Source organism: Hordeum vulgare, chromosome 7H, assembly GCF_904849725.1.
Source record: "Hordeum vulgare subsp. vulgare chromosome 7H, MorexV3_pseudomolecules_assembly, whole genome shotgun sequence".
Lineage (NCBI taxonomy): Eukaryota > Viridiplantae > Streptophyta > Magnoliopsida > Poales > Poaceae > Hordeum > Hordeum vulgare.
In genome coordinates, this window is record NC_058524.1 from 204,319,125 (window position 1) to 204,332,606 (window position 13,482).

The following is a 13,482-nucleotide window of genomic DNA, read 5'->3' on the forward strand; positions in this document are numbered from 1 at the left end:
CACAATTAATATTCACAGAATTTATACTAACAACTTTGCAATCATGCTTTCATTCAAGGAACTAGCATGAATCACTCTATAAGTTTCTTTTGATATTTCATCACAATTTTCAAGCAGGACCTCATAAATATAATCTAGTGCAGTCCACTCACTAGCAATTGGTTCAACATAATCGGGGCTTTTGAAAAGATTAACAAGTGGATGAGGATCCATTTATCTTAAACCTTTTGTTTTACTTTCTGTTTTGTGTGACAGAGATAAAGATAGCATTGCTAGTCAAGTAGAGAGTAGAATAAGTGAATGATAATTTGTGTGTAGGTGCCTGTAAGAATTTGGTGATACTCCCCGACAATGGCGAGAGAAATCCTTCCTGATACTTGTAAACTGCATTGGGATTTTACTCGAAGAGGAGGAGATGATGCATCACAGTAGAGGTCAGTATTTCCCTGAGTGAGAACCAAGGTTATCGAACCAATAGGAGGACCATGCAATTTCCTGTCTTCAGCGCCTACACACAAAAGAGCACACATTTGCACCCAACGCGGGCAAGAGGGTTGCCAATCCCCTTGAACTCGTTACTTGCAAGCGATAATTAGTGATAGATAGATAGTTTGATAAACATAAATAGAAAATGAAAATAAAGTAAATAATGGCAGCAAGGTATTTAGAGTTTTTGTAAATATATTTGTGAGGAGATCCGGGGGCTATAATTTTTTCTAGAAGCTTCTCTATCGAATAAAGCATACGATGGGTAGACAAATTATTGTTGGGAAATTGATAGAAAAGTGGATAATCATGCAATATTTAGTCACGGCAATGATCATGTATATAGGCATCACGTACATAAGCACGTAGACCAACTCCTGCTTGCATCTAATACTATTACTCCACTCATTGACCATTATCCAACATGCATCTAGAGTATTAAGTAAAAAACAGAGTAATGCTTAGAGGATAAGGACATGACATAGACAAAGTAAATCCAATTAATAGCAACAAACCCCATCGTTTTACCCTTAATGGCGGCAATACAATATGTGTCATGTCCATTTCGATTACTTGGATTGAGCACTCCAAGATTGAACCCACTACAACACACCTCTTCCACTAAAGATAAATCAATCTAGTTGGCCAAATCAAACCAATTGATCAGAGAGAATTACAAGCTATAACATTCACGCACATAAGAATTCAGTGAAAACTCAAATATTATTCATGAATACTCAGAACACAAACCCACAATTCATCGGATCCCACCAAACATGTTGCAAAGATAGTTACATAGGATAGATCAACACGGGAATCGCGGTGATCTTTGTATTAAATAACATATAGAGAGAGAGCCATCTAGGTACTAAATACAGACTCGGATGTGTGTGGTGAACTGATCACGCATCAACATGGGAGAAGCAATGTTGACATAGAGGCCTCCATGATCGATCCCCCTCCAGCAGGGCACCAAAACAGGGCTCCAGATGGGCACACGGCGGAACAGAAGCTTCTGGCGGGGCAAAGTGTTTCGGGAGGCTCTCTATGGTTCTCCCCAAATATGTGAATTTATAGCAAAGAGATCAGAGCCAGAGGAGTTGGGAGGTGTCCCCGAGCCATCAGGGCATGGCCACCCCCCCCCCCCCCGGCGTGCCCTGATGGCTTGGGGGCACCTCGTGTTCCCTTCGGTATTCCTCCGAAACTTCCAGGTCTTATTTCCATCTAGAAGAAACCATCCAAAATTTTCAAGGTATTCTGACCTCGTTTGGTATCGTATTCGGGAAAGGCCAAAAACATGCAAAAAACTACAAGTGACACTTGGCACTGGGTTAATAGGTTAGTGCTTAAAAATGATATAAAAACAAGTAAATGCTTTAAACGTATCCTAGAATGATGATATAATAGCATGGAACAATAAAAATTTATAGATACGTTGAAGACGTATTATTTACCATCGAGGTTAGTCACATACCACTATCTTATAGCGTTTTACATAATTTGTGCAATTGCAGCCTAGGTTCTAACATTTATTTGTTGCTTGTAGGTACATATGTCAGTGATACTAATCCACACTTTGACTGTTGGGGAACGTCGCATGGGAAACAAAAAAATTGTTACGCTCACCAAGATCAATCTATGGGGATCAACAACTACGAGAGGCATAGTGGATCTACATACCCTTGTAGATCGCTAAGCGGAAGCACTGAGAAACGCGGTTGATGTAGTCAAACATCTTTGCGTCCAATCAAGATCCGTCCCGCGATCCAATCACGAACGTCCCGATCAAGTGTCGAACGGACGACACCTACACGTTCAGCACATGTAGAACTCGATGATGCCTTCACCACCTCGATTCAGCGAGAGTGGGTGAAGTAGTAGTTGAGTTCTCCGGCAACACAAGGCGTGGTGGCGGTGGCGGTGGTGCTATTCCGGCAGGGCTACACCAAGCGCAACCGAAACCGCAAATGGAGGAGAAAACGATCTACAGAGAGAGGGGCGCCAAGGGCTTGGTGTGACCTCTTGGGGCACCCCCTCCCTTTCTATATATAGGTGAAGTGGTGTGGGGAACAGCCCCTCCAAGCTATAGGACGCAGCCAAGGGGGGAGGAGGTGGAATCCTAGTCCTCCTCCCCTTCCATACAAAGGTGGACTTTTCACCTTTACCAACGGCATGGGCCTTAAGGGACTTGTGCGCCTGGACTAATAAGACCATGGCACCTCCCCTCAACGCATTCAAACCCTTGGGATGTGGTAGAACCCTTGGGGAACTTCCGGACTCCGCTGGAAGTTTCTGAAACCTTCTAGAAGCTTCCCGGTACAATACTGGAAAAACGTGAAACTTTTCCTACAGCCAAAATATGACTTCCCATATATAAATCCTTACATGTGGACCATTCCGGAGCTCCTCGTGATGTCCGGTATTTCACCCGGGACTCCGAACAACTTTCGATCACCAACACAATAACTCAACTATATATATATCGTCACCGAACGTTAAGTGTGCAGACCCTACAGTTTCGAGAACAATGCAGACATGACGAAGACACCTCTATGGTCAAAACCAATAGCAGGACCTGGATGCCCATATAGGTTCCTACATATTCTATGAATATCTTTATCGGTCAAACCACGATGTCAAGGATTCAGTTAATCCCGTATGCAGTTCCCTTTGTCAATCAGTATGTTACTTGCCCGAGATTCGATCTTCGGTATCTCCATACCTAGTTCAATCTTGTTACTCGCAAGTCTCTTTACTCGTTCATAATACATGATCATGTGACTAACTCCTTAGACACATTGCTTGCAAGCTTATTGTGATGTTGTATTACCGAGTGGGCCCCGAGATACCACTCCGTCATACAGATTGACAAATCCGAGTATTGATCCATGCCAACTCCACACACACCCTCAAAGATACCTGTAGAACATAATTATAGTCACCCAGCTATGTTGTGATGTTTGATACACACAAGGCATTCCTGCGATGTTGGTGAGTTGCATGATCTCATGGTCATAGGAACAGATGTGTTGACATGTAGAAAGCAATAGAAGTAAACTCGATACGATCAATCTCTATGCTTAAGGTTTGGGTATTGTCCATCACATCATTCTCCTAAAGATGTGATTCCGTTATCAAATAACAACTCACGTCTATGGCTAGGAAACCTTTTATAGAGGCAAAATTGTCCATGTCTTTCGATGAGATGGTGGCTATCATTTTGGTGGAGTAGACTTTGACGATCCCACTATGAACGTGTGTGGACATCGCGCCTTAGCAATCACTAAACCAACTCTGTGAGGTTATTGACCACGCCAGAGCACGATCAACCTGACCACGAGGGTCTGTTTCCTTCACGCAAACGAAGAACAAGCAAGAAACTAAGATTGCAATATGGATATTGTGAATATAAGAGGAATGCTTTATTAATGAAACTGGGGTTCTGTGATGCCTTTGTCTGGTCGTGGAACAAAAACGAAGAATGCAAAGTTGCAGCTATATCGAGCTTGTAATCTAAACAAACCCCAGTCTAAACGGCGTCCTAAGGGCTGTATATATGGGGGAATAGAGGAGGAATTTCATGACCCCTTGGAGGAGGGGTCCGAAACTGACCCTAACTCGGTTTCCCCACAAATACAAACTCTAAAAATAGCCTATAATATGGTATTTCGAAATTACATGGGCCTGGCCCAAAAATAAGGTGGCTGATGACGAGTTGATGAATATACTTCTCGCCCATCGTTGGTTACCCAAGGTGGAAGGTGGAGATGTCGTCGGCAACAAGTTTCCCTTACATGACGACTGTAAGGTTTATTGAACCAGGAGGACTCTGAGGATCAACAAGTAGGTGTCCGCTGGCCTGGTGCTAGCAGAAGATGTGGACCTACACACACACAAATAACTTTGCTCCCAACGAGTACAGAGAGGTTGTCAATCTCTCCGGCCGTGTAGTTTGCAAAGGATCAAACACAAGCAGGGATAGTGATAGTGATTGCAACAGAAAAGTAAATGAAAGCACTAAATGATGGAGGTGTAAGCAATGGTGGTGATATGGAACGGAGTCACATGACGTTCACTAGTGATCTATCTCTCCAAAAGAAGATAAACAACTAAGCTTGGGTAAACAAATTACAGTTGGGCAATTGACAGAATTATGAACGCACCGCAATGCTAATTATGCTACTTGAAAGTTAGAGGCTCAATAGTAATGGGCAGTACGCCAAGACAAGTAGACCGTTTATTCATCAGCATCTACTTACTAATCATCCACCTTGAGATATCTATCCAGAACATCTCACTGGTATTAAGTTGCGAGCCCCACCCAAAGTGTAAACTCAAAGCAACGGACAACTCCATTAACGAACTATGTGTAAGGTAAACAATCCTTGCAGCCGTGGTCACAAGCACCGTTGTTTTCTCCCTGGTGGCAACAGCACATCCCCTAGTCTCATGTTTTTGTCACTCAAGCTAGACATCAGGGGGCATGAACCCACAATCATGCATAACGCTCCCTCTTGGAGTTACAATCTACTACTCGGCCAAAGCAATAAATAGCAACGGAGAACATGCATGAATCACTAAGGAACATAATATAAAAGGATAATCAAATATATAACTCATAACAATCTGAACATAATCTCATAATCCATCGGATCCAAACAAACCAAGCATAGCGATAGCAACAGAATTACATAGATGCCTTGATCATGTATGGCAGCTCACAAGGACTAACCATTGAAGCACAAGATTGGAGAGAAGACATCACATAGCTACTGGCCGTGGACCCATGGTCCAAGGAGGACTACTCGCAACACATCTGGGAAGCGTCCATGGCGGTGGAGAAGCTCCCGGAGGTCAATCATCCCTCTGGCAGGGTGCCGAGAAGAGGTCTCCTGACGCTCCCGATCTCGGAAGCGCTGAGGCAGCGGAACGATGGAGAAATTCGTGATTCTAGATAGGATGGAAGGGTTTCCTCCCGGAGGAGTAAATATAGGCCAAAGGAGGGCGTCAGAAGAGGTGGGCCCACCCAGGCGGCCTTTGGGTGCGGCCAGGGGCCAGGCCGCGCCGGGAGGTCGCCTAGGAAGCCCCTGGCCCCCCTCTGGCCCATCTTCGGTGATCTGGAAGCTTCTGTTACGTTGATTTTTATATATTTTTCTTGAGATTTTTTGGGGCTCCGAAAAATTGGGTAAAATGCCCTACAAAAAAGACATCGGCAGACAGAAACTGGCACTGGGTGCACTAAGTTAGTAGGTTAGTCCAAATATGTGAAAAAGATATAAAACTGTAGCAAAACATATAACAATGTCACCCAAAAGATCATGGAGCAAGAAGAAATTATAGATACGTTTGGGACGTATCAACATCCCCAAGCCTAATTCCTGCTCGTCCTCGAGTAGGTAAATGATAACACAAATAATTTCTGTGGTGACATGCTAAGACACATATAAGAACTTCAAAGCAAAGCAAGTGAGATATGCAATTCAAGTCAAGGTAATAACAAACAAGAGTCTATATCTAGTATTGACTCATCCCCCACACCACTAGTCAGGCAGAGGCCAAAATGATCCTCTCCCTTTGACTTTGAGCACTCATGCAATGGATGAGCGCAAGCAAGATATGTTGGCACTTAGGATGGCAAATAGAATAATGATGGGGAAGGAAGACAAAAAGGTATGAAAGGCTCACATCAATGTGGACAACCATAGGCGAGAGAAAGCCAAATGATAGATATGATGTGAGGAGTAGGGATTGCCATGCAACGGATGCACATATGAGCTAAGATAAGCTCTCCAATGGAACTAGTGGGGGTGCATCCAACTTGGTTGCTCATGAAGACCTAGAGCTCATTTGAGGAGGCTCATTATTGGAATATGCAAGCCAAGTTATATAGTGTAAGGGTCCCCACATAGTTATGCATGAATGATAATCTCTATGTAGTACAAATATAGCAATGGAGTATGAGTGTGGATCTTTCAAAAGGAATAGTAGTGTTCCCCCTTCTCTCTTTTTATTTCTTTCTTTTGTGGCCTCTTTGGCTCTTTCTTTGTATCTCTCATTTGTCCTCTTTGGGTCTTCTCATTTGTCCTCTTTGGGATCTTTTCTTCACTTAGGGGCAACACTCTATGTTCTACAAGAATAAAAAGAAGATCATCACACTTTATAAGAACTACTCACATAAAGACAAATGAAAGCTATCATGATGTATGCAAATGTATGCCTCTGCCAGTGTAGCAGGATATGCAATGATACTAGCGCGTCATGTAGCAATAATATGGGCAAGGCCCAACTAGCATGCGGCTCCTCGATCAAGAAAAAGCATGTATGACATGAATATCAAGTCATGAGATGGTGGATGTTGCATGGCAATGTATCTCGGAAAGGCTATGGAAATGCCTTAATAGGTAGGTATGGTGGCTCTTTTGAGGAAAGATATAATGAGGCTTATGATGACAGAGCGTACCATGCCAAGGGTTTGGATGCACCGGCGAAGTTTGCACCAACTCTCAAGGTGAGAAAGGGCGATGCACGGTACCGAAGAGGCTAGAAAAATATGGATGGTGGAAGTGCCAACAATCGAATACTCACATTAGTCCGAAGAACTCATACACTTATTATCAGTAACTCTCTATCTAATTAGGAGATTCACAAAGAGACAAGTACCCCGAGGGGGAGTGTTTGGGGGTTTGGTTATCCTTGCGCATCGTCGACTCATGGTAACGTGAGGGTACTCTATATATTCCAACCCCTCCAAAAGTTAGCGATCAATTTAGTAGCTAGAGTTCTCAACTAATTTTTAGTTTTCAAAGAAAACACGGATTTCCCAAAACACGAAACCTATCACGAATAGGCTCAAGCTCTTGGCACCAATAGTCCAAACATTACTCAAATAAATACCTCAAAACTATTGCAAGTTACTACTATTCTTAAATAGCAACCTCAGTTACATACTCATGCAAGACACACAACTCAGTGCAACGAGCCAACTCTCTAAACAAGATAAGCATGATAACTCAAGAGAGTTCCATAAGCAACCTAAATAAAAGCTCTTAAAAAGATATAGCATGAAAACTAAGAGCTAGGCATGACAGCAGCTATGTAAAGATAGAGAACACACAAAAAAGATAAGCATGAAAACCTATGTTGTGTTCTAGGGTGTAATGGAGCATGTTTCTCTTCCAAACAAGGTATTGTAGGTTCCGACTTGTTATGAATAGCAAGCAAAACTAAAACAAACTAAAAAGTAAAGGGCGGGACGCTCCAAGCATAGCACATAACTTATGAAGTGATAAAAATATAGCATGGAGATGGACGAACTGATGATTCTTGATAGAGAAGGGGATGCACGGGGGCATCCCCAAGCTTAGACGCTTGAGTCTCCTTGAATATTTCTTTGGGGTGCATGGGGCATCCCCAAGCTTGAGCGCTTGACACTTCTGGATCTTCTCTCATCATCTTCCATCACATACTTGACAACTCCCTTCATACGAAACTCATCATAAGCTGATTAGAGTGGTTAGTACCCATGATAAAATAATTCATTACCTAATGGAAATAAATATTTTCATGAAAAGCTATTGTTTCTCATGATTGCCAAAAGGTTTTTTCAAAGGAAAAGCAAGCTTAAGATTTTCAAAATGATGAAACGCAAAACGTGGCAGAATTTGTGAAAAACAGAACAACAGGTAGTCAATAATTATTTCGAGGCACTTCCGCAACTCAAATAAAAAAACTCACAATAGATGAGAGAAAGACAATTATATAGAGCATGCTGTCAAAAACATTCAGATCAAAAAGATGATCTGGTGATTTTTTGCGAATGTTTCCGTCAAGCAGACAGAATCTGTTTCTCGACAGCATGTCACAACTTTTGAACTTTCTTGCAATCGGAGGCTAAAACTTGGCACAAAGCTAGAAAATAAAGATACAATGATGTTGCTACACTAGTAACAAGCATCAAGACCACTAAAACTGAAAGTAAAAACAAATTGGGTTGCCTCCCAACAAGCGCTTTCTTTTATGCCTTTAAGCTAGGCATGATGCAAAAACATCAGGTTGTATCAATTGGACCATCACAAAGATCATCAAAAAGCTCTTCAATAGTACAACTAATCTTAAGAGGACTCTCAAAGAGAGGCTTAGTGGCAGCACTTCTAGGAACAAAAGAAAAGGTAGTAAGACCAATTGGAATTTCATTTCTAATTCTATTTAAAAGAGGTATCTCTTCCAAGGTCTTCACGGTTTCAACACCCCTAGCAATAGGTATATTCGTTTTGGGTTGAGGAACCTTGGGTACGTGAACGAACTTAGGTCCCTTACTTGCGGGGGTTTCTACCTTTTTAGTCTTGCTGGAGGATAGAGTAGTTCCTAAAGTTTCAATAATATCCTCGATCTTATCAATCCTAGAAGGATCCATATCATGGGATTTAAGGGTCTCCAAAAAAATTTAAATTTTGTGCATGGAGCTATCAAGTCTATTTAAGTTCCCTTGAATCCTACGATCTACTTCATTTATTTTACTCATGCTTGGCATCTCTAGATCTATCTTCTCAAGTTTACTCATAATGGGAGCTAAAGTGATGTCATCCTTTATGTCAACAATAGGTGGGATTCCGACCAGATTTTCCATAACGTTAAGAGCCTCCCAAACGGGATCTTCCAAGAAATTACCTCCTATTGTTGTGTCTAGAACAAACCTATGCCAAGAAGTAATATAAACATAAAAAATTCTAAGCAAAGTAGTGGTGGATTGCTTCTTGGTGGCTCAATCTTGAGAATTTTTAATTCTATACCAAGCATCTTTCAAACTTTCTCCAACCCTTTGTTTGAAGGTGAGAATCTCTCCTTCGGGTGCAAAACCAAAGGCAAAGGACTTAGGCATACCGACTAAACAAAGCAAAGTAACTAATTTTTTTGTAGTTTTTGGTATAAGACTCTAAAGAAAAAACTAGAAAGCAAACTAACAAGACTAAAAAGCAAAAGTAAAAGATAGCATGCAACTCCCCTATCTTGAAGACTGGAGTCCCAGGCAACGGCGCCAGAAACTTGCTTGATGACGAGTTGATGAATATACTTCCCACCCCTCGTTGGTTACCCCAAGTGGAAGGTGGAGATGTAGTCAACAGATGGTTTCCCTTACACGGAGACTATAAGGTTTATCGAACATGGAGGACTCCGAGGATCAACAAGTAGGTGTCCACTACCCTGGCGCTAGCAGAAGACGTGGACCTACACACACACAAATAACTTTGCTCCCAATGAGTACACAAAGGTTGTCAATCTCTCTGGCCTTGTAGTTTGCAAAGGATCAAAACACAAGCGAGAATAGCGATAGTGATTGCAACGGAAAACTAAATGATGGAGGTGTAAGCAATGGTGGTGATATGGACCGGAGTCACAAGATGTTCACTAGTGATGTCTCTCTCCCGAAAGACAATAAACAACTAAGCTTGGGTAAACAAATTACAGCTGGGCAATTGATAGAATTATGAAGACACCGCAATGCTAGTTATGCTACTTGAAAGTTAGAGGCTCAATAGTAATGGGCAGTACGCCAAGACAAGTAGACCGTTTATTCATCAGCATCTACTTACTAATCATCCACCTTGAGATATCTATCGAGAACATCTCGCTTGTATTAAGTTGCGAGCCCCACCCAAAGTGTAAACTCAAAGCAACGGACAACTCCATTAACGAACTAAGCGTAAGGTAAACAATCCTTGCAACCGTGGTCACAAGCACCGTTGTTTTCTCCCTGGTGGCAACAGCGCATCCCCTAGTCTCATGTTTCTGTCACTCAAGCTAGACATCAAGGGGCATGAACCCACAATTATGCATAACGCTCCCTCTTGGAGTTACAATCTACTACTCGGCCAAAGCAATACAAAGCAACGGAGAACATGCATGAATCACTAAAGAAGATAATATAAAAGGATAATCAAATATATAACTCATAACAATCTGAACATGATCTTATAATCCATCGGATCCAAACAAATCGAGCATAGCAATAGCATGAAAATTACATAGATGCCTTGATCATGTAGGGCATCTCACAAGGGTTAATCATTGAAGCACAAGATTGGAGAGAAGACATCACATAGCTACTGGTCATGGACTCATGGTCCAAGGAGGACTACTCACAGCACGTTCGGGAAGCGTCCATGGCGGTGGAGAAGCTCCCGGAGGTCAATCCTCACTCCGACAGGTTGTCGGGAAGAGGTCTCCTCACGCTCCCGATCTCGGAAGCACTGCGGCGGCGGAACGATGGAGAAATTTGCGATTCTGGATATGATGGAAGGGTTTCCTCTCGGAGGAGTAAATATAGGCCAAAGGAGGGCGTCAGAAGAGGTGGGGCCGACCCAGGCGGCCTGTGGGCGCGACCAGGGGCCAGGCCGCGCGGGGAGGTCACCTGGGCAGCCCCTGGCCCCCCTTTGGCCCATCTCCGGTGATCTGGAAGCTTCCGTTACTGTCGGGGATATACCCCACGGTGTAACCCGGCTTGAAGTATGACCCGCCAAGGACTTGGCGACTCATCAACGACTCAGTAGTGACCTCGCGGGTGACTCATATTTGACCCCGCAAGTGACTCAGACAAATGACAAAGGCCCAAGGCCCGACGTACATCCTGACATAAGGCGGCTCATAGAGAGGCAGGAGGGCCGGCTCACAAGAGAAGGCCCAAGAAGAGGAAAGATTCCCACAAGAAGGAAACAAGACCCGGATTAGGATTCAAGATAGACTAGTCATATTCCTACTCCTAGTAGGACTCTACATGTAAACCTACCCCTTCCACTTATATAAGGAGGGGTAAGGCGTCCCAAGTTAGACAGATTCACAACTTAGGTCTAGACAAGACAAATCATGAGATAGACAGATTAGACACCCACGAGATTAGAGCTGGCAAGTATGCACTCTCGTAATCGAGATCATCATCTTCATCAATGAAACACAAGCAGGACGTAGGCTTTTACCTCCATCGGAGGGGCCGAACCTGAGTAAACTCGCGTCTCTCGATTCCGACCAACCCCTCTCAAGCCGCCACATGGTTGCGATGACCTCACACCAAAGTCCTTGCACGAGTACATATGCCGTGACAAAACCACGACATTTGGCACCCACCGTGGGGCTAGCGCACGCTGAAATTGTGTTCTCGAAGGGATTTCTCCTAAGGATCGACAAGCTTATGACCCGCCGGATCCGCAAGAGCCAGCACAGAAGGATCTATATCGACTCTCGGGTCATCAATTTAGATTGAAAGTTTGAGCGGCAGCATAAATCAGATCAGAGTAAAAGAATAATTTCGACGATGGTGACACATGAAGCAGTCCATGCATGATCATCATCGCTCTCAAGATCAACCTCAGAGAAAAAATTGACGGTGATATACGCGACGCCTAGCGCCAGGATCGATCCAGCCTCCGTTATACTGCAACAATGCTCGTATACATGGTCGTGTTCAGATCTGAGGTAAAACATAGACTGAACCGAAATTGGAGCACTTTGTAAGAGGCGGCCAGGGGATCGACCCGGGTAAAGAATCAATCAACAATTCACATCAATGCGAGGCAACTAGTACTACACACGCCAAAGCATCCCATGAAAAAGCAGATAGTGGATCATTTTTTTGCGGTGCCTGGACAAGCAACTCCGGCGACTAGTCTAATACATCACTCGCCAAGGTGGCCAGCCGCTAAGGCCTCGCTACTCCATACTTCCGACCGCAGCTCCTGCACCGCGCTGCCTTGCCCCGCCGCGCCTGGCTCCACAGCCGCGACCTCGCTCAAAGCTGCCCCGACATGCAAGCGGCAGCTCCATGACTTGACCCGGCACGTCGCTGCTCCGCGCCAGCGCGACCTCGCCACCGTGCCTACGCACCTGCCTCGACCCCGCTCGCCGTTGTTCCCTGACCAGATCCGCCTAGTTCCACTTGGTGCTTCGCCCCGTCCGATCGGCCTAGTCATGTTTTCATGGTAAGATAGAGAAAGAGGAGAAAGAGAAATCAGAGGTGGAAAAGAACGAGCTGGAGAACGGAAGCCAAAACCGATCCAAATATTTCTCAATTGTTGGTGAAATCAAGAATGCTCTGATGGGATTCATTATTGCTACTGTCAAGCACATCCCATGGGGGAAATAAGTTGGCTTACACTTTGGTCAGTAGAGCCAAACTCAGAGAGGAGATTGTATCGAATATGCGAGAGCAATTCTATTCACTGATGATGTCTGAACAGTCTGCGTGAAGTTTGGACATACCACTCCAAAGATAATACGTTACTTCACGTGAGAGAATTTTACTAGTGGTTCAGATTCTATTCTCTCCTCAATTGCTACGTCTACCAAGACTGTATCAGGTGATATGTATTCTATTTTTATTTGATCTGTAATTAATTCTATTAATAATTTTCCTACTAGTTTGTATTATTTTTGTGTTTGCAGATCTATTGAGGTCAAGAGATATATGTTCATTCTGTCGCCTTCAAAAATTAGTCGAGCTATTGGCGCCCAATTTTGATCGACGGATTTATACCATCAAATACAAACAAGGATTTGTGTTCGTGTGTGAGATGCCGCCCAATGGATGTACATGCATCCTGTCATCGTACAATATGGTTTACGGCAGACACATCGAGGGCCTTGAAAATATATGTCCGCACGATGTTGATCGGCGAATACACGCGCAAGACGTCGCCTCTGCAGTTCAGTCTACATTAACATACCAGTGTAGTGCTCGCCGGTATGAGCCGCCCAACAAACACGTGCAAGACTCCGCCCTTACGGTGCGGATGACATCAACATATCGATGCAGCGCTCGCATGTACGAGCCGCCCAACAGACACGCGCAAGCTGCCGTCCTCATGGCCCGTTCTACATCAACATATTGATGCAGTGCTCGTCTATACGAGTCGCCCAACGGATGCATACAAGCCGCCTCCGCGGCCCGTCTCCTCCAACAATATTGGAGCAAAGGAAAAAATGACATTCATATCTTACACAACATCA

The 13,482-nt window shown here is 43.8% G+C and overlaps 1 long non-coding RNA gene across 1 annotated transcript; it reads right to left on the reverse strand.

The window, feature by feature from the left end:
• Positions 1-11,909: 11,909 nt before the first annotated feature.
• Positions 11,910-13,270, reverse strand: LOC123411445. Its single transcript, XR_006613267.1, has 2 exons — positions 12,630-13,270; positions 11,910-12,438 (listed from the first exon to the last, which is right to left on the reverse strand). It is a non-coding gene; the product is annotated as an uncharacterized LOC123411445 (long non-coding RNA).
• Between the last annotated feature and the right edge of the window lie 212 nt (positions 13,271-13,482).